The following is a 20,987-nucleotide window of genomic DNA, read 5'->3' as shown; positions in this document are numbered from 1 at the left end:
ACATGAGAGGGTGAATTACCAGTAACGTTCACTAATGCTGTCACTCGCGCTATTGTTGTTGCTATTAACTATTATAAGCTCTGCTTTGGTCATCAGGCTAACAACAATCCATAGGAGCCTGTCCAAAGTTCCATACACTTATTGTCCTCCCACCATTTTAGTAATCACACAGAAGAGTATAGGATCCCTCAGCTGCAGCTGCAAAACAGTGGAGAGTCTTGGGAGTAAATAACAAAACTACGGAATACACGTGTGTTTAAAGGAACATGAATACTGTGTGTATTAACAGACAGCTAACCACTTTTTTCTCAGTAAAAAGTACTGCTGAACTTGGTAGTTAGTAGTCCCTAATCATGATATTAATGATATTAGCTCATTATTGTGTTGTCTAGTTATTATTATATTATCATGTATTACTTTTCCTTGATGCCACTATTTAACTAGTTATTAGATAGTTTCTTGGAATTTATAAAAAGAAATGGAGTGATGAAATTCATATCAATAAAAAAGTAATCATTACCAATTAATTTTAATTAAAAATTATGCAGTATACATTAATGGTGTTTTCCCACACCCAGCTCCTCTCAGATCCCCCCAACCTTCCTACCCACCCAACTTTATGTTTTTTCTCTTTATCTTTCACAAAATAAATAAAATATATAATAAAAACAAACTACACAAAAACAAAACTCAAGATAAACAAGCAAAAGACTAATTGGACCAAAAATTAAAAAAGAAAGAAAGAAACAAAACAAAACAACATTTTATATTTCCCATCTACTCTTGGGCATGAGCCTAATAAATAAAATATAAAATAAAAACAAACTACACAAAAACAAAGCTCAAGATAAACAAACAAAAGACTAATTAGACCAAAAATTAAAAAAGAAACAAACAAGCAAAACAAAACAACATTTTGTATTTCCCATCTACTCTTGGGCATGAGCCCTGCCTGGGAGTGTCACAGCCAATGACACTCCAATGGAGAAAACTGATTTTCACTTTGTCAGAAGGAACCAGCTGTAAATAGCTTTAGGGAGGGACCTCATGTCCATTTACCCCTCTCAATACTGAAACTTCATCTGGCTTAAACCTGTGCAGGCAACATGTGTGTGTGTGGGTGTGTGTGTGGGTGTGTGTGTGTGTGTGTGTTGCCATAGTCTCTGTAAGTACATATCTGCATCAGTCCTGCTGTGTCTGGAAGACAGGATTTTGTAGTCATTCATCCTCTCTGGCTGGGATGAAGACATCCCATTTAGGACTTAGTGCTCCAACATCTTTTGCTCTCTGCATGGCTCCCACTTGTGGGTCTCTGTGTTGATTCCCATCTACTGCAGAAGGATCTGTTCTCTTGATGTGAATCAAGCAAGGCACTGATAAAAACTAAAATAAAAGTGAATTTTAATTGGGAAAATATCTGTTTATTCCTGTCTTGAGCTCCTTCTCTTCCTGTTGGCAATTTTCCTGCAATAATTGTCTTTTCATTATTATTGTCTGAGAGACTAAATTCCACAAAAGTAAGGATAGTCTCTATGGCTTGTTTATGTTCCCAGTATCTTCTTCCGGCTTTATTCCTACTGAGGACTCCATAGCTACTTATGGAATAAAGGAAAAGAAGAGACAGAAAACAGGAAGGAAGGGGAAAGGAGGGGATAAGAAGGAAGAAAGACAGCTGCACACCCTTCAGAGAGTGCCAAGCCAAGAAGAACCATCCCATTATTAATAACCTACGAAGGCTGTGCCCAGCCTCTCAGCCCTGATTGGACTGAAGATGAAGTCGATGAATGTGTAGCAGACTTGATAGATGTGAAGTTTTCACCTTCTGATAAATCTACTAATGTGCATGCTGTTCTCATAATAAAGTTTCCCCCACCATAAATTCCCCTGCCGTGGGGCTCTTGTACCTTTCCCCCCTACTTCATTACTTCCCATTATATTAATTATCTCCTACTGATGGAAGCATATTTCTAGGCAGACAAGTTCTGAACTCCCAATGACTGTGTTACAGGAAGGCTCTAATCTTGATTCTTACAATCAGGTGTTGGCGGGATGTCACTCTGCAGCAGAGGGTAGATGAGTGTTAAGCTAATGTGCTGCATTACTTTGCAGATTGAGTGAGACCCGTAATGAGTAACCTCAATCCAACTGAAAGAATGTCCACACTCTGAAGTCATAGCCAAAAAAGTTTAAGAAAAGCTGAAGGACAAAATAGAAATGACAGAGATACTTACATGAGAAAAAATGTATAATTCACCCAAATTAATGTCTCCATTTTCAAGATATCAAGAGTAAAGGAAAATGCAAAGCAAATGAAATGGAACTAGTCCTGTGGAGAATGGTCAGTCAAGAAACTCGTGGCATGAGCAGATAGCATGACAATATATATGGCCCAAAAAAGACTGGGATCCTAGCACAAGCCAGAATCAAAGGTATGAGTTAGTTTTAATTTTGAACAGTATCTTCTGTAAATTCATAAAGCTATTGAACTAGGGATTGCAATTGTGTGTCCCTCCTTGTATGGGTTGACTATGTTGTATAGGGTATTCAAAAGATAACTGAAAGACTATGAGGAAAATTAATATATAAACCATTTGCTCATTTTTTTTCTCTTTACCACAGGAAACTGGTAAGAATCAGTGAGAACTAGATCACAGAAGACAAGCCCTGCCTCTGTTTGTCTCATAGAAATAAAGACCTTGGGTAGGGTAGAGACATAACTCAGTAGATAAAACACTTGCCCTGCAAACCTGAGGACCAGAGTTCAAATCCCAGAACCTCATTTAAAAGTATGGCAGGTGCAACGGACACCTGGAACCCCAGCACTCCACACTCAGACTTGAGGGAATCTCTGAAACAAGCTGGCTGGAAGGACTAGCCAGAGTTAGCTAGCTCTAGGTTTGAGAAAGACCCTCCCTCAGTGAAGTGAAAATGATGGAGGAAAATACAGGACACCAATGTTGGGCCTCTATATGCGTGCACACACAGGTCTATGCTCACTCCCACACACATAAAACACATATATACTCATGCACACACACACACACACCTCACAAACATAAGTAAATAAGTTTTTAAAACCACATGAGAAGAATAATGGAGGCTATGTAAATCTTCATCACGTGTATCTCCACTACCTAGACTAGAGCTTCATAACATTTTCGGTAGCAGGCCGGATAAATATTTTCAAGTTCAAGGAGAAGATATTTCTAGAGTATCTACACAACTAGGCCATTGTGGCACAAAGGTTCACTGAAACAATAGATGTGACTGCATCTAAAACAACAACAACAAAAAAGATAAAACAAAACAGAAAACACTTCATTTGCAGATGAGATTAGGCATTGATGTAGCCTGGCTGGTATATAGATGGTGAATGTGTCTTAAATACATGATTATCACTACTTTAAAATCCCACCTCCTTCTTTAGCCATACCCTTGCTGTTATTTAATAAGGAACAACAGAATAAAAAGCATTTTATCAACATGTTGGGAAAGGTGGATTTGATGCTAGGGAGTAGAAGGAGAAACAGGAGCATGGGTAGTAATGTCTCTTGGTCTGCTAACTCTAGTGGCATAGAAAGACGCTCCCTGGTGTTAAGAGAAAAAGAGTAGAACAACATAGTTTCAGCATTATGTCTGTGGGGTGTTGTTATTCCTATGATAAAGATTATCATTTGTACCTAATATATTTTCTCTTATTCTCTTTTGTCAATGAAACTCCCAGGTTTTAGTAGGTTGAGATACTGTATCAGATACTGTCTGAGACACCATATTTCCAACGCTCTGTAGTAGTACAACTAAGCTTAGACAAACAAATATGAGTAGAAATAAGGTAAAGCAACTTGTGTCTAAAAGGAAACACTCTGATCTCAGCTATGTTTTGCATATTTTCAGAAACTAAAACTTAGACGTAGCAGGAAATGATCTAGAATAAAACAAACGGGAAAAGTGCATATCTAGGTACGTTAGAACAATGCAATAGAAGAGTAGCTTGTCATTGGATGACATAGAGCAAGTGGCCTCCTTTTCCTAAACCATCCACTTCATCATGTGTGTGCCTATGAGATACTCCGCCTTGCTTAGGGAATGTTAGGACCAATAAACTGCCTAAAAACGTCTCTGGGAGGCACCGCATGTTCCTGACCTCCTGGTCCTGGTTATTTTTCAGTTCCACCAAGTCTGTGACTTACATGGGGCACTTTGTAATTAAGTCACTGTTTTTCTTAAATTACTTCTATGTGGATTTCCATCACCTTCAGCCAACGATTTCTGAATAACATGGGGGAGATGCTAGTCTCCAGGTTTTTCCCATTTAGTGACTAACTTCCTTCATTGTCAGTCTGACAAATTCAGGTTTTTATTTCGCTGACAAATAGGACAACTTCTTCACTCACCCAAATTTTAGTAAAAACACCATCAAAAGTCAACAACTAGGGGTGCGCTGTGGAAGAGTGAGAGGAAGAATAGAGGGAGCCAGAGGGGTCAAAGACACCACAAGAAGACCTGCAGAGTAATCTAACCTGGGTTTGTGGGCTCACAGAGACTGAACCACCAATCAAAGGGTTTGCATGGGTAGGACCTAGACACCCTATACATATGTAGAAAATGTGTTCCTTGGTCATCATGAGGATCGCCTAACAATAAGAAGAGGTGCTGTCTCTGAATCTGTTGCCTACCACTGGATCACTTCCCTCTCTCTGGGCTGCCTTGCCACTCCTCGGTGGGAGAGGATGTGCTTGGTCCTGAAGTGACTTGAGACACCAGGGTTGATTGATTGGTACTAACTGGGGGCCTCCCCTTCTTTGGGAGAAAGGAGAAGGGGGATTGAGAGGAGGTAACTTGGAGGGTGGGACTGGGAGAGGAGGGAGGTGGCTGGGATCGGGATGTAAACTGATTAAATAAACAGATAAATAAATGAAGGAGGAGGTCATTGATCTCTCTGGAATAAGAAAAAATAATTCTGTAAGACTCTTAAATTCAAAAGTAGAAATTCTCAAACTGCTCACAGCATTCTTCTGCTTTCAAGGAGCATCTTCCAATAGAATAAGATTATGATATTTAATTTATAGCTCTTTCATGACTTGGAGGAAATATTTTTCACAGGGCTATATTGTTAAATAGAGCTTCTAAGCTGCACAAAAACCCCAGTCTGTGTACATATTCATAGAAAACTGAAAGAAACTTTATGTGACCTATCAATTAACCTCATAAACAAATAATTATTTAACCACAAAACATTTTAGCTCCATTAAGGTATAATCGAAATTAAAATTACACATAAAAAGAATATGATACACATATTATTACAAATACATTATACCACTGTAAAAGTTTATTGGTCTAAACAACACATCGATCACCTGAAATAGCTACCTTAATGGTGTATGAAGACGCTTAGGCAATGTCAAGGATACAAAATATTATTTTAACTGTATTTTTTTGAAATGTGCATCAGTCCAGAATTCATTATGCAACTTATAACATCAGGTTGTATCATTTGGACAAGTCTCCACATCTCTCCAACCCTGGTGACCATCCTTCTTTTCTCTGAGCTGGATCTGCAGAGGACCACATGTAAGTGTACACAGCTTATTCAGCGCTGTCTTCCACTGTCTGGTGCCTTTTGTCTTCCATGTTCGGGTGTCATCAAGATTCCCCTTTCCTGAATACGGTGCCCGTGCGTGCGTGCATGCCTGTGTCGTGCATGCCTGTGTGTGTGTGTGTGTGTGTGTGTGTGTGTGTGTGTTTGACTTTCACTTTCATTACCCATTCCTTCACCTATCATGAGCACGAATGTTTCACATCTCAATTGCCAAAATGATGCTGCATAAACATAAAACAACATGTATCTTTTAGAGAAAATAATTTCATTATTTATTTTGCACGTATTTCCAGAACAGGATTTTGGGGAATCATACGGTACTTTTACACTTTTACTTTCAATTTATTTATTTATTTATTTATTTATTTATTTATTTATTTATGTATGTATTTATTTTTTGAGGGATAGTCCTATTCCTTCCCACAGTGGCTGTACTAACTTACATTCCAACCATTTACAAAAGGTTTTTTTTTTTTTACAACTGTACCAGTACTTATTACATTTTTATTTTATCTTAACAAATTCAGAATGATATTCATTTGGGTTTGGATTTAATTTTTCATGATTACCGCTGCTGCACACCTTTTCATATACTTTTGTGTATGTTCATATGTTTGGCCATTTGTGTGTTTTATAGATTAAATGTTCTAATGAGATGGTTTTATACCTGAGTTATACGTGTTTCGTCGTTACTATTGCTACTGATTACATACTCCTTGTAGGTCTTCAGCGGTGAACCCTTTTCAGATACAAGCTAAACCAGTATGTTCTCCTATTCGGTGATTTGAGTTTTATTTTGCTAATTGTTTCTTTTGCTACAAAATGGCCTTATTTGTATTTTGTTACCTTTATTTTTTGTTATCAGCCAAAAAATATTACCAAAATTAATTAATCAAATTAAATTTTATTAACCAAAATTAAGCTTTTCTCCAGTTTAATCAAGGAGATTTATATTTTGAGGTCTATCTTTAAATATTTAACCTATTTTCAGCTGATCAATGTGAACAGTAGAGAAAAGGACCCAAATTTTTGTTCAATTTGCACACTGATACTCTGTGTAACCTACAGCATTGACTGAAGAAACTAACTATCCTTTCTCAATTATTTGCTTTTGAATTTTTGTCAAATATTTCGTGGATGAGACTTCACAATATTTAAAAGCTTCTGCAATTACTTAACTGAAGAGATAGCCAGAAAAGTGGAAGAAAATTTTTTCTGATTATGAAAATCTTTTTTTTATTTTTTTCCCGTTTTTTTCTTTTTTTATTTTTAATTACACTTTATTTACTTTGTATCCTCCCTCTAGTTTCCTCCCTCCTTCCCTTCCAATCCCTCCCTTCCTCTCCCTTCTACACACACTCCCCTCCCCAAGTACACTGGTAGGGGAGGGTTTCTTTTTCTTACTTCTGATCCTAGTCTGTTAGGTCTCATCAGGAGTGGCTGCATTGTCTTCCTCTGTGGCTTGGTAAGGCTGCTCCCCCCTCAGGGGGAAGTGATCAAAGAGCAGGCCAATCAGTTCATGATTTTTTTATATTACAGTTTATTAACTTTGTATTCCAGCTGTAGCCCCCTCCTACATTCCCTCCCAATCCCACTCTCTCTCTTCTCCTCCCTGCCTCTCTCTAAGTCCATTGATAGGGAAGGTGCTCCTCCCCTTCCATCTGACCCTAGCTTATCAGATATCTTCAGGACTTGCTGCAGTGTCCTCCTCTGTGGCCTAGCAAGGCTGCTCCTCCCTCGGGGTGGGGGAGGGCAGGAGGGCAAAGAGCCAGCCATTGAATTCATGTCAGAAATAGTCCCTATTCCCCTTACTAGGACACCCACTTGGATACTGAGCTGCCATCGGCTACATCTGAGCAGGGGTTCTAGGTTATATACATGCATGGTCTTTGGTTGGAGAAACAGTCTCATAAAAGACCTCTGTGACCTGATATATTTGGTCCTTGTGGAGCTCCTGTACTCTCCAGGTCTTACTAACACCCCCTTCTTTCATATGATTCCCTGCTCTCTGCCCAAGGTTTGGTTATGAGTCTCAGCATCTGCTCTGATCCACTGCTACTACGTAGAGTCTTTCAGAGGCCGTCTGTGGTAGGCTTCTGTCCTGTTACTTGTTTTCTCCTACTTCCAATGTCTATCCCATTTGTCTTTCTAAGTGAGGATTGATCATCTTACCCCAGTTCCTCTTTCTTGTTTATCTTCCTTAGATGTACAGATTTTAGTAGGTTTATCTGATCTTATAGGTCCAGTACCCACTTATAACTGAGTATATACCATGTGTGTCTTTCTGCTTTTGGGATACTTCACTCAGGATGGTCTTTTCTAGAGCCCACCATTTGCCTGCAAATTTCATGATTTCCTTGTTTCATTGCTGAGTAGTACTGTATTGTGTAGATTTACCACAATTTCTGAATTCATTCCTCAGTTGAGGGGCATCTGGGCTGTTTCTGGCTATTACAAATAAAGCTGCTACAAACATGGTTGAGCAAATGTCCTTATTGTATACTTGAGCATCTTTTGGATATATGCCTAGGAAAGGTATAGCTGGCTCTTGAGGAAGCGCTATTCCTAGTTGTCTGAGAAAACGCCAGATTGATTTCCAAAGTGTTTATACAAATTTACATTCCCACCAGCAGTGGAGAAGGGTTCCCCTTTCTCCACAACCTCTCCAGCATGTGTTGTCACTTGAGCTTTTGATCATAGCTATTCTGATGGGTATAAGGTGAAATCTCAGGGTCATTTTGATTTGCATCTCACTGGTGGCCAATGACGTTGAACATTTCTTCAAGTGTTTCTCTGCCATTCTATATTCCTCTACAGAGAATTTTCTGTTTAGCTCTGTTCCCATTTTTTTAATTGAATTGGTTGATTTGTTGCTTTTTAACTTCTTTAGTTCTTTATATATTCTGGATATCAGCCCTCTGTCAGATATAGGGTTGGTGAAGATCCTTTCCCAGTATGTAGGCTGTTGTTTTGTTCAGATGACAGTGTCTTTTGCTTCACAAAACAGAAGCTTTTCAGTTTCATGTGGTCCCATTTATTGATTGTTGCTCTTAGAGCCTGTGCTGTTGGTGTTCTGTTCAGGAAGTTGTCTCCTGTGCCAATGAGTTCTAGGTTCTTCCCCACTTTTTCTTCTAACCAATTTAGTGTATCTGGTTTTTGTCTTTGATCCACTTGGACTTTAGTTTTGTGTAGAGTGATAAATATGGATCTATTTTCATTTTTCTGCATGTAGACATCCAATTGGGCCAGCACCATTTGTTGACGATGCTGTGTTTTTTCCATTGGATGGTTTTGGCTTTTTTGTCAAAAATTAAGTATTCATAGCTGTGTGGATTTATGTCAGGGTCTTCTGTTCAGTTCCATTGATCCTCCTTTCTGTTTCTATGCCAATACCATGCAGTTTTTATTACTATTGCTCTGTAGTACAACTTGAGATCAGGGATGGAGATACCTCCAGATGATCCGTTGTTGTACAGGATCATTTTGGAAATTCTGGGTTTTTTGTTTCTCCATATGAAGCTGAGAATTTTTCTTTCCAAGGTCTGTAAAGAATTTTGTTGGTATTTTGATGGGAATTGCATTGATTCTGTAGATTGCTTTTGGCAGAATGGCCATTTTCACTATGTTAATCCTACCAATCTATGAGCACGGGAGATCTTTCCATCTTCTGATATCTTCTTCAATTTCTTTCTTCAGAGACTGGAAGTGTTTTTCAAACAGGTCTTTCACTTGCTTGGTTAGAGTCACCCCAAGGTACTTTATGTTATTAGTGGCTATTGTGAAGGGTGTTGTTTTCCTAATTTCTTTCTCAGCCCTTTTGTCTTTCATATACAGGAGGGCTTCTGATTTTTTTAGTTTATTTTGTATCCAACTACTTTGTTGAAAGTGTTTATCAGCTGAAGAAGTTCTCTGGTTGAATTTTTGGGGTCGCTCATGTATACTTTCATATCATCTGCAAATAATGAAACTTTGACCTCTTCCTTTCCAATTTGTATCTCCTTGATGCCCTTTAGTTGTCTTATTGCTCTGGCTAGGACTTCAAGTACTATGTTGAAGAGATATGGAGACAGTGGGCAACCTTGCCTTGTCCCTGATTTCAGTGGGATTGATTTAAGTTTCTCTCCTTTTAGTTTGATGTTGGCTATAGGCTTGCTATATATTGCCTTTACTATGTTCAGGTATGTGCCTTTTATTCCTGATCTTTCCAAGACTTTAAACGTGAATGAATGTTGGATTTTGTCACATGCTTTTTCGGCATCTAAAGGGATGATCATGTGGTTTTTCTCCTTCAGTTTGTTTATATGGTGGATGACATTGATGGATTTCCCTATAATGAACAACCCTTGCATGCTTGGGATGAAGCCTATTTGGTCATGGTGGATGATATCTTTTATGTGCTCTTGGATTCTGTTTGCAAGTATTTTGTTTAGTATTTTTGCATCAATGTTCATAAGAGAGATAGGTCTGAGGTTTTCTTTTTTTGTTGGGGATTATGTATGTCTAATATAGGATTAATATTAGAATATATAAAGAGCTCAAAATGAAATAAGAAAAACAAACCAACCATATAAGTAAATGAGCTAATGAAACAAAAAAATTCTCACAAGGTGAAGTACAAATTGCCAGTAAATATGGAAAAAAAATGTTCAACATTCCTAGCAATCAGGGAAATACAGATTAAAACTGTATTGACATTCTACCTTCCAATTAGAATAACTATCATTAAGAAAACAAATGACAACAGATGCTACCAAGGATGTAGGAAAAGAGGAATCTTTGCTTACTGCTGATAGAAATGTAAACTTATGAAGCCACTATAGAAATCAGTGTGGAATTTCCCCCAAACCTGAAAAATAGAAATATTATATGACCCAGCTATTAAACTCCTGAGCATTTACCCAACAGACTCTAAGGCTCTAAGTCAAGGCTCCACTGTGTTTGTATCTAAGTCCATCCTCCCAAAACTTACCCACATTAGCATAACCCCAGGTATGATGGTGGGCTAACTCAGAGTTAAATCCTGACGAGACAAGGATAATCACAGTGTTGCCATACCCTTTGACCATTTAATGCTTTCAGTTGTATCACTCAGATTCGGACAAAGAAAGATCAGAGGAATATGAACATTGCCAGACTCAAAGGGAATCTTAACAAAATGGAGTCAAGAAGTGTCAGGCATACTTGCCTGGCAATTGAAACAAAGCAGAAGCAGAAACTGCTGAACTGCAGCCTTGTTGCTGCAGATCAATTCAAGGCCATCTGCCCAGGAGCTGACTGTTCAATCTTGAAGCAATCCATCCTTTATGAAGAATTGTGTAGCCAAGATAATTATTTCAAACAACTCTGTACCCTTCTTCATTTCACCTTTAAAATCCTGTGTCTTTTTGCCTCCCTGATTACATCTGTTCTTTCTCTGCCATGAGTTGCTTTTCTGGATTTCCAGCTCTCATTATTTCCTAATAAACTCTTTGTTCTTGAGAGGGAAAAAAAAACAAATTACTTGAACATGCAAATCTGTATTTATTTCTGGATTTTTCTATTCTGTTCCACTGCACTGTGTGCCTGATATTCTAGTGGTACTATATTGTTTTTATGCTGTGTAATATAGAAGTTTTCATGTAGAAAAAAATAAGCTTATATAGACAAACTGACTGTAAACTATAGATAGCTATATAGCAATCTTGGTTTTCCTGTGATTTCAATTTACATGAAGCATCTGATCCCTATTATATCTTATTACATTTTTCAATTTAAGAATTCATTGGCTAATTGTTTTATTTTTCTTATTTTTAGGAGCTTTATTATAAAATACTTGCAAATAATACCTATCACACACTAAGGTTAACCAGCCCCAAATTCTATGCATTTCAGTGAACTTCAATACAATTAAAAATAGTCATTCCAAAGCTGTGAAAACCTCACATTGTATTTAACATTTTCACTATGAAATACATTCTCATGCACTTGTGAAAAATCCATGACCGAGTTAGAACTAGAAAAAACAACTAGCTTTATATCCACTCTCATAACTCATGTACATTGTCTGCCTTAATTTCTTCCTCGCCCTTAATTATTTAGCCTTCTATATCTCTGCTATATGTGTGTTTTGGTACATCCAATGTACACTTGTGTACACACACACACATTAGCTACTTTTCATATATGAAGGAAATTATGCATTACTTTTCTTTCTGAGATTGTGTGGTCTCACTTAATATCACATATTGTAAGTTCACACATTGTCTGGCAAAGAACAAAAGAAGACTTTGTTCTTATGGCTTTTCTTTTTGACCTCATGTTTTATGTACTACTGGTCTCTAAAGCCACTGAGCTGTCTACCTTTACTCCCTTGTTGCCTGTTAAGCATCCTGATGGCAATTAATCAGGAATTTTTTTTCAGGCCACTCCTATTTGTCCATTTCTTCTAGGGGTGCTGGTTTGGAATCACTTGGTTTTCTTTGGTGATTTAATGTGCCGTTGATGTTTTATTGAGTTGTGTTGATGCATGACCATATGATGGAGTGGCCACCCCAGACTTTATAGACTGCTTTAGATATAGAAAACTCACATTCAAAGGGGCATGAGAGTGCTGGAGGTGCCACGGTCCCAGCTCTGGAGAGAGCACACTGGTAGACTATTTGTTCAATGATCTGATATGAGCAGTAATGAACATTGCAGGGGTCCCAAATGACAAAGGTTGTGGGTGTACTCAGCAGTGCTTAGAGATGATGTGGCTCTTCTTGCGTGAACTTTGCTGGGATCCACCAGCTTTCTTTTCTTCATACAGAAAAAGAATTGTGTGGTGATTTACATTGACTGCCAACTCTGACATCTCTGGGCCTGTCTGTCAGTGATTTTCCTAGACTAGATTGGCTGAGTGTAAACCCGCCCTCATTGTGGGAGGCAGCATTCCATAGGCTGGCATTCTGGACTTCACAAAATGAAGAATGCTTGCTGAAAAAGGTCATTAGTCACTCTCTGCTTTTAGGCTACAGATGCAATATGGCCAGCTGACTCAAATCTCTGCATGAGCTATACCTCAAAACTGTAAGCCAAAGGAAAGCCTTCCTTCCTCAATTTGCTTCTGACAGGTATTTTGTTGAAGCAAAAGACAAGTAAATGATAAGTCTTGTAAAGCATATTGCTCATAACTTAGTTCTGGTCTATAGGTACATATACATACTTCCAGTGGCACCCATTTCTGGTGTACAGAACACATCGAGTAGCTATGGGACCAAGATCTAGATGAAGGGATTGTGGATCTGCAACTTGTGCCTAGGGCACAACACCATCATTGCAGAATACCTAATGGTGTGTGGGATACATAGACCTGTGGACAACAAGAGCACTGGAGTCTTCAGCACATCCTAGCTTTCTGCTACAGTGGTTTTAGTGTCTCGGGAGCAAGTGGTATAGCCACGAAGGCAATTTATAGAGTGTGAACATACATGGAGATGAGATTCTGCTATGCAAAGTATACATGGGGTAAGAGGAATCGTAACCTCTATCCAGAGCGGTTTCTTCTTGGTAAAAGGGTCGAAGCAGCATGTTTTTCTACATGGGCCCATAGCAGTGATGGCTACAGATTATGTTGGTAATAAAATGTTCTTTTGGCAAAGATCACAGGAATCCATACTAATGAATACTGAGGACGACTCCGCTGTGAATGCTTCCAGACTGTGTGGGTTGACAATGGCCTCAGCAGCAGAGACCAAGACCTAAAGGAGAGGTCCTCGAGACTCTTGATGCCACCCACCATATGGTTGATATTAACCATGTCACTGTCCTCTCATGGTCCTGAAAATACTACAGAGCTCTAAAGCCCCCAGTGATCCTTCCCATGCGGTTGTTTTGCTCCACCAGGGTACTGCCTGATTCTCAAATGAAGAGGCACTTGTTTCATTGTGGACAGCAGCATAATTTTTACACGTGTAAGGAGACAAAAGCTGAAACCTCTTGCTCTGGCATCGCCCTGGAGACAACTTGGACTGGAACAGACAGCTCAGCAACTCTGACCTGTCCAGGAGCTGATGGGATAGTGACCCGCATCTGCCCCAGAGCACTTTAATCATGTCCTAATCAGAAATACATAATTGGTGTTGAAATAATATTCTCCACTAAAAATAAGATCAAAAGAGTTGAAATGTAGAATTTGGATATGAACTAAAAAAATAATATGAAGATAATCTGAACCAAACTTATTTCAGTGAAAAAAAATAAAGGAATAAATATAACGAATGAGGTGAGCTAAGATATTCAAGAGAAAAGGAAGTCTCGTTTAGATTCTGATGGTAAAGAAAAGTGTCCAAGTCAGGCATCTACACAGTATCTGAATATTGAGTCCATTGTTTAAGTCATATAAAGTCATATTTCTCCCCATAAAAATGATATGCACATGAACTTGAATGATTACGCAACTATTAAAATGTGGATGAACTCATAAAATTAGATCAGAGAAAAGCCCAGAATAATTATAGGTGTATATGCAATTTCACAAAACTTCAGAGCGTATTGCCTGGAAAGAGAAATTTGCATTAATTACCATTATATCCACAGCAGATGCTACAATGCTTGAAACATCCCAAGTGCAGAATATATTTGAATGCATTGTAAATAATGTGACTCCATAAACAAATTATGGAATTAAATAAAGCATGTAAGATATATGCTATATCTTAACTTCTATATCTAAGTCCATTCTTTGATATCCACAATCTCATACTTCAGATGTGATAGATAGACCAAATCTTATCAGTCCTGATTTTTAAAAAGAAATCTAACAAACCAGTGCCAAGCATAGTCAGAAATGAAAACTTGAATTTCCTGGTTCCTTGTTTCTTACCATGAATTCACAAAAATAATGAATTTAAAAATCCATTTTCAGAGATATTATATGTGTTCTGCCACAATTTAAAATGAAAATTAAATGTGGAAAAAATGTGAAGTGTTTATACTGTAAAAACTAGAGGGCAGCCAAATGAATTTTATATGCACAACCTATTTATTATTTTCCTGATTCTGCATTTCCCTACTCTTCTAGCTTCTGTATTGAAGTTGCAATGCAGATCTTTACCGGTAGATAGCACAATTCAAGTTAGAAAAGAAGACTGCAAGAGAAGAAAGAAAAGAGACTGAAAAACATTCACTCATTAACTTAGAACTTGGCAGCTACTTCCGTAAAAGCACTAAACCATACGTACAGTTAGTATTTTCTGATGGGAAAAGTGAAGAGTCAGCCTCCTCCTGGGCTTGCTGTTGCCATCATGTTAGATAGCCAGCACAAGAAAGTTAATTATTCCAGCATTCTTGTCACCATCTCCCCAGAGAAAACACAAAAAAAGTGCTGAATTGCTGACCCGAGTGAGCATTCCCAATAGTAAAGCACTGGTTTTTAACCATCTGGATGCCATTCAGAAAGAATTGGGTTAGAGAAAGCTCGGAAGATAACAGAATTGATTATTGTATTGATTTAAGAGAATAAAGAAGCAAAGGAAACCCTTTCTGTATAAATTCCAATAGTGGATTTTCTTACTACAGCACAAATGTTTCAATAGGAGAATATAAACCTTAATAAGCAATTTCTCTCAGAGTCACTCAATACTTCCAGGGGAAAAAAAAATCCCTCAAGGGAAACATAGGGACCATAAAGTTAGAATAAGGATCTGTTTCTTTGAATGTTTAGGAATGTGTGCATGCTCTAAGTCCTATGTTAGGAAGGCAACTGGTGATGATATGATGAGATGCCAACGAAAAACAGGAAGTTTTTCATTGAGAAATCATACAAAAAAGAATTAATATGCCAAGAATTTTTACCAGAAACTTTCTCTTATGTGGAAGGACAAATTTAATAAAATTCAGTTATCTGTTCTTTTTTCACATTTGCTTTTTCTTCTTTTTCTTCTTTATATAGTCTAGTATATACATGTTTAAACATGTATCCCAAAAGCATATGTTATAAAATATAATATCTTCAAAACCCATGAATCACAGGAAAATAGTGTTAATTAAAAAATAGCTTTGAAAGACAATGTTAACAATAAGCCCCTATTAAAAGGTCAGTTTTTCCTAAGAGTATACTAAAGGTTCTGAGTAGTTCTGTGATAAAATTCCAGTTTAAGAATGCGGAATGCTATGCCTTAAAGATGGAGCTGGTTTCCGCCTTCCACCTTCCCGATGGTGAGTGCTCTCTGTCACGAACAACTCCACATTTGGCTAAGCACGAGGATCTGGCTCGCTTCCATGTATGTGGACCTATCTGCATTGCCCCCGTGGCACGCCTGGGTTGGCTACCCAGAGGCTATTTAAGCTGTGGGCTGGCTTTCCCCGGGGTCCGAGGATTGTTCAATGTTCCTGAATAAACTGCATTGAAAAAAATAAAATAAAATAAAAAAAGAATATTAACACTTGCCAAAGTTTTTTGACATAGCTATTTTTGTACATCCTACATATCAATTATTTTCAAATTGCTAAGTTAAGTGATTTTCAAATAGAGAACTAATTAATGTTTGCACTCAGAGGGGAGTGGTAGGATCCTATATGATTTTTGTTGTGTGACAGTCTTGAAAAAAATGAATTAATTAATTTGAAGAAGAGTTTGTCACTTTTATCTTCTCAAAATCAACTCAACTCTGTTTTTTTATAATTTTTTTCTATTCTCATTTCATTAATTTATCCTCTGATCCTTGTTATTTATATACCTCTACTGCTTTTGGAATTGGTTTGTTCTTATTTTTCCAGTACCTTAGGATTCACCATCAGGTTGTTTAGAACACTCTGGTTTTTTAATGTAAGGAAAAAGAACTACAAATTTCTCTTTGGAGACTACCTCCATTGCATCCCATAGATTGAAAATGATATGTTTTCATTACCATTTAATTCTAGAAACCTTTTATTTCCTTCTTGGGTTGTGCAATGGTAGTATGTTGCCTAGCCTTTGTGGGTTGTATGTTTTCTGTGGTGCTCTTCCTGTTGATTTCCACCTTTATCAGATGGTCAGATGGAACACAGGATATTTTTTTTCAATTTTCCTATATTTGCTGAGGTTTATTTTGGGTTTTCCTGTGTGATCTGTTTTGGAGACCACTCTATGAAATGTTAGGATGTACATTTGGGCTAGTCTCTAGATATCTGTTGGGTCCATTTGACCTATGATGTCATTTCATTTCAGTGTTACTACATGCTTTTGAATAGTTGTGTTTATATAGCACCTCCTCAAGGCTATATATCAGAGGGTAGCATATTGATGCCATGATTCTGAAAGGCCTTATACATGAAGATGTTTTAGGAGACACATATCTACTGGAGACTACTTTAAGATATGTGATCATCATACTTCCTCCCTAAGGCTCGGGAACTATCATGGAAGAGAGGGAGGAAATTTTGCAAAAGTCAGGGGTCAGGGAGGACAGGGAAAAACTGTCATCTGGACATGATAGGGCCATTGCACTCATGAACTTACAGTAGCTGTGGTTGCCTGCACAAAACTTTAACAAGGTCAAGCCAGTCAACCTTCTAGCATGGAGGAACAAAGGAGTTCATGAGCCCCAACCCCTAAGCGTCTGCAGACAGCTGATGGCTTCTAAAGAAGGAGGGTCCATTTTCATGAAGGCTGTGACTCCTGGTGAGAGACCATGGTTCAGTGATGGCCCCACATTCAGATGCCACAAATTGGACTTCATCAGTTAGTTTTAGTTTTAGTTTATTTTTTTTAGGATAAAGAGTTAGGAAATGGGTGGCAGGAGTGGATCAGGGTTAAATCAGGGGAAGATTAAGAGATGAATGTGATTAAAATATAACATATTTTCAGACCCAGCTATACCACTGCTAGGTATATACCCAAAGTTTGTTCAAGTACACAAAAAGGACACTTGCTCAACCATGTTTATAGCAGTTCTATCTGTAATAGCCAGAACCTGGAAACAACCCAGATGTCCATCAACAGTGGAATGGGTACAGAAATTGTGGTATTTTTATACAATGGAATACTACTCAGCAATCAAAAAGGAGGAAATCATGAAATTTGCAGGCAAATGGTGGGATCTAGAAAAGATCATTCTGAGTGAAATATCCCAGAAGGAGAAAGACAAACATGGGATATACTCACTTATATAGACCTATAAGATATGATAAACATAATGAAATCTATACACCTAAAAAAGATAATCAATTGAGCGGACATGGGGTAAGATGATCAATCCTCGTTTAGAAAGACAGATGGGATGTGTGTATGACAGGAGTCTACTGAGCGCATCTGAAAGACTCTAACTAGCAGTGTTTTCAAAGCAAAGACTCATGACCAAACCTTTGGCAGAGTACAGGGAATCATAAGAAAGAAGGGGAGTTAGTCTGATGGGGAAAGGATAGGAGCTCCACAAGAACCAAATATATCTGGGCACAGGGTCTTTTCTGAGACTGACATTCAACCAAGGACCATGTATGGATATAACCTAGAACCTCCACTCAGATGTAGCCTGTGGTAGCTCAGTAACCAATTGGTTTCCCAAAGTGAGGGGAACAAGGACTATTTCTAACAGGAACTCAATGACTGGCTCTTTGGTCTCCCCACCCCCAAAGGGAGGAGCAGTCCTGTTAGGCCACAGAGGAGGGCTTTGCCGCCAGTCCTGAAGATACCTGATAAAACAGGGTCAGATGAATGGGGAGGAGGTCCCCCCTATCAGTGGACTTGGAAAGGGGCACGGTGGAGATGAGGGAGGGAGGGAGGGACTGGGAGGGAATGAGGGATCGGGACACGGCTGGGATACAGAGTTAATAAAATGTAACTGATAAAAAAAAATAAAAGAAAAGAAAAGAAAAGAAAAAAGAAAAAAATAAAATATAACATATTTTCAAAGAAATAACAAAATACTTGTAATTATTTCTTCTATTTTGAGATTATAATTATCTCATTTCTCTTCTCTCTTTCCTCCCCCTAAGCTCTCTCATATACCTCTCCTTGCTCTTTGTCAAATTTGTGTCCTCTTTTTTTTTTTTTATTAATTGCTAGGTATACATATGCACTGCTCAATGAAAAAGGACAACCAGCTTAGTCTATATAATAATGTTTGTATGTATGTTTTCTGGGTTGACCATTAGATGTTGGAAAACCAGTTGGTTTGTTCTTTTCTGAGGAAGACTATTTCTCCTGCTCTCTGCATTCCTTAATTGCTTGTAGTTCTTTATATAGGGTTTAGACTTCTTGGCTTTCCTCTGTCCTTGTTAGTATATCTATTGTTGTCCTTGTTCAGGTCTTGTTAGGCAATCACATTAATGAAATCAATAAAAATATACTTTTAAAAATAAAATTTAGTTTTCCATTTCCCTTGTAACTAAGAACGTTGAACATTTCTTTAAGTGTTTCTCTGCCATTCGATATTCCTCTATTGAGAATTCTCTGTTTAGCACTGTACTCCATTTTTTAATTGGATTGCTTGATTTTTTTGCTGTTTAACTTCTTTAGTTCTTTATATGTACTAGATTTTAGTCCTCTGTCAGATAAAGTGTTGGTGAAGATCCTTTCCCAATCTGTAGGCAGTCGTTTTGTTCTGAAGACAGTGTCCTTTGCTTTACAGAAGCTTTTCAGTTTCATGAGGTCCCATTTACTGATTATTGCTCTTAGAGCCTATGCTGTTTGTGTTCTGTTCAGGAAGTTATCTCCTGTGCCAGTGAGTTCCAGGCTCTTCTTCACTTTTTCTTCTAAATGGTTTAGTGTGTATAGGTTTATATTGAGGTCTTTGATCCACTTGGACTTTAGTTTTGTGCAGGGTGATAAGTATGGATCTATTTGCATTTTTCTACATGTAGACATCCAGTTAGACCATTTGTTGAAGATGCTGTCTTTTTTCCATTGAATGGTTTTGGCTTCTTTGTCAAAAATCAGGTGTCCACAAGTGTGTGGATTTATGTCAGGGTCTTTTATTCAATTCCATTGATCCACCAGTCTGTTTCTATGCCAGTACCATGCAGTTTTTAGTATTATTGCTCTATGGTACAGCTTGAGATCAGGGATGGAGATACCTCCTGAAGATCTTTTACTGTAGAGAATTGTTTTAGCATGCAAATCAAAACAACCCTAAGATTTCACCTTACACTCATCAGAATGGCTAAGATCAAAAACTCAAGTGACAACACTTGCTGGAAAGGCTGTGGAGAAAGGGGAACCCTCCTCCACTGCTGGTGGAAATGTAAACTTGTACAACCACTCCCGAAAGCAATCTGGTGCTTCCTCAGACAACTAGAAATGGCACTTCCTCAAGATCCAGCTATACCACTCCTAGGCATATACCCAAAAGAGGCTCAAGTACACAGTAAGGACATTTGCTCAACCATGTTTGTAGCAGCCTTATTTGTAAGGCTGGAAACAGCCTTGTGCCCCTATGGAAACAGCCTTATGCCCCTCAGTGGAGGAATAGATACAGAAATTGTGGTACATTTACACAATGGAATATTACTCAGCAATAAAAAACAAGGAAATCATGAAATTTGCAGGTAAATGGTGGGATCTAGAAAAGATCATCCTGAGTATCCCAGAAGCAGAAAGATGCACATGATATATACTCACTCATATAGATATATAATAGAGGATAAACCTACTAAAATCTGTACACCTAAAGAAACTAATCAAGAGGGAGGACTCTTGGTAAAATGCTCAATTCCTATTCAGAAAGGCAAAGAGGATGGACATCAGAAGAAGGAGAAAAGAGGGAACAAGTCAGGAGCCTGACACAAAGGACCTCTGAAATCTCTGCCCTGCAGACTATCAATGTAGATGCTGAGACTTATGGGCAACCTTTGGGCAGAGTTCACGGAATCTTAGGAAAGAAGTGAGAAACAGTAAGATCTGGAGAGGACAGGAACTCCACAAAGAGAGCAACAGAACCAAAAATTCTGAGCACAGGGGTCTTTCCTGAGACTGATACTCCAACAAAGGCCTATGCATGGAGATAAGCTAAGACCCCTGCATAGATATAGCCCATGGCAGTTCAGTATCCAAGTGGGTTCCATTTTAATAGGAACAGGGACTGTCTCTGACATGAACTGACTGCTCTTTAATTACCTCCCCCTGAGGGGGAAGCAGCATTACCAGGCCACAGAAGAAGACAATGCAGCCACTCCTGATGAGACCAAATTGACTAGGAACAGAAGGAAGGAAAAGAAGACCTCCCCTATCAGTGGACTTGGGGAGGGGCATGCATGCAGAGGGTGGAGGAAGGGAGGGATTGGGACGGGAGGAAGGAGGGAACCACAGGGGGTATACAAAGTAAATAAAGTATAATTAATAAAGAATTTTTTAAAAAAATGAAACTTAGTTATGTGGCATACTAGAAATAAGTTATAACATTAATGAATATTATTGATTTTTATTATAAAGCAATGTACTATCTTCATA

Source organism: Meriones unguiculatus, chromosome 3 (genome assembly GCF_030254825.1).
Source record: "Meriones unguiculatus strain TT.TT164.6M chromosome 3, Bangor_MerUng_6.1, whole genome shotgun sequence".
Lineage (NCBI taxonomy): Eukaryota > Metazoa > Chordata > Mammalia > Rodentia > Muridae > Meriones > Meriones unguiculatus.
The sequence above is the reverse complement of the archived record's forward strand: the minus strand, read 5'-3'. Positions refer to the sequence as shown.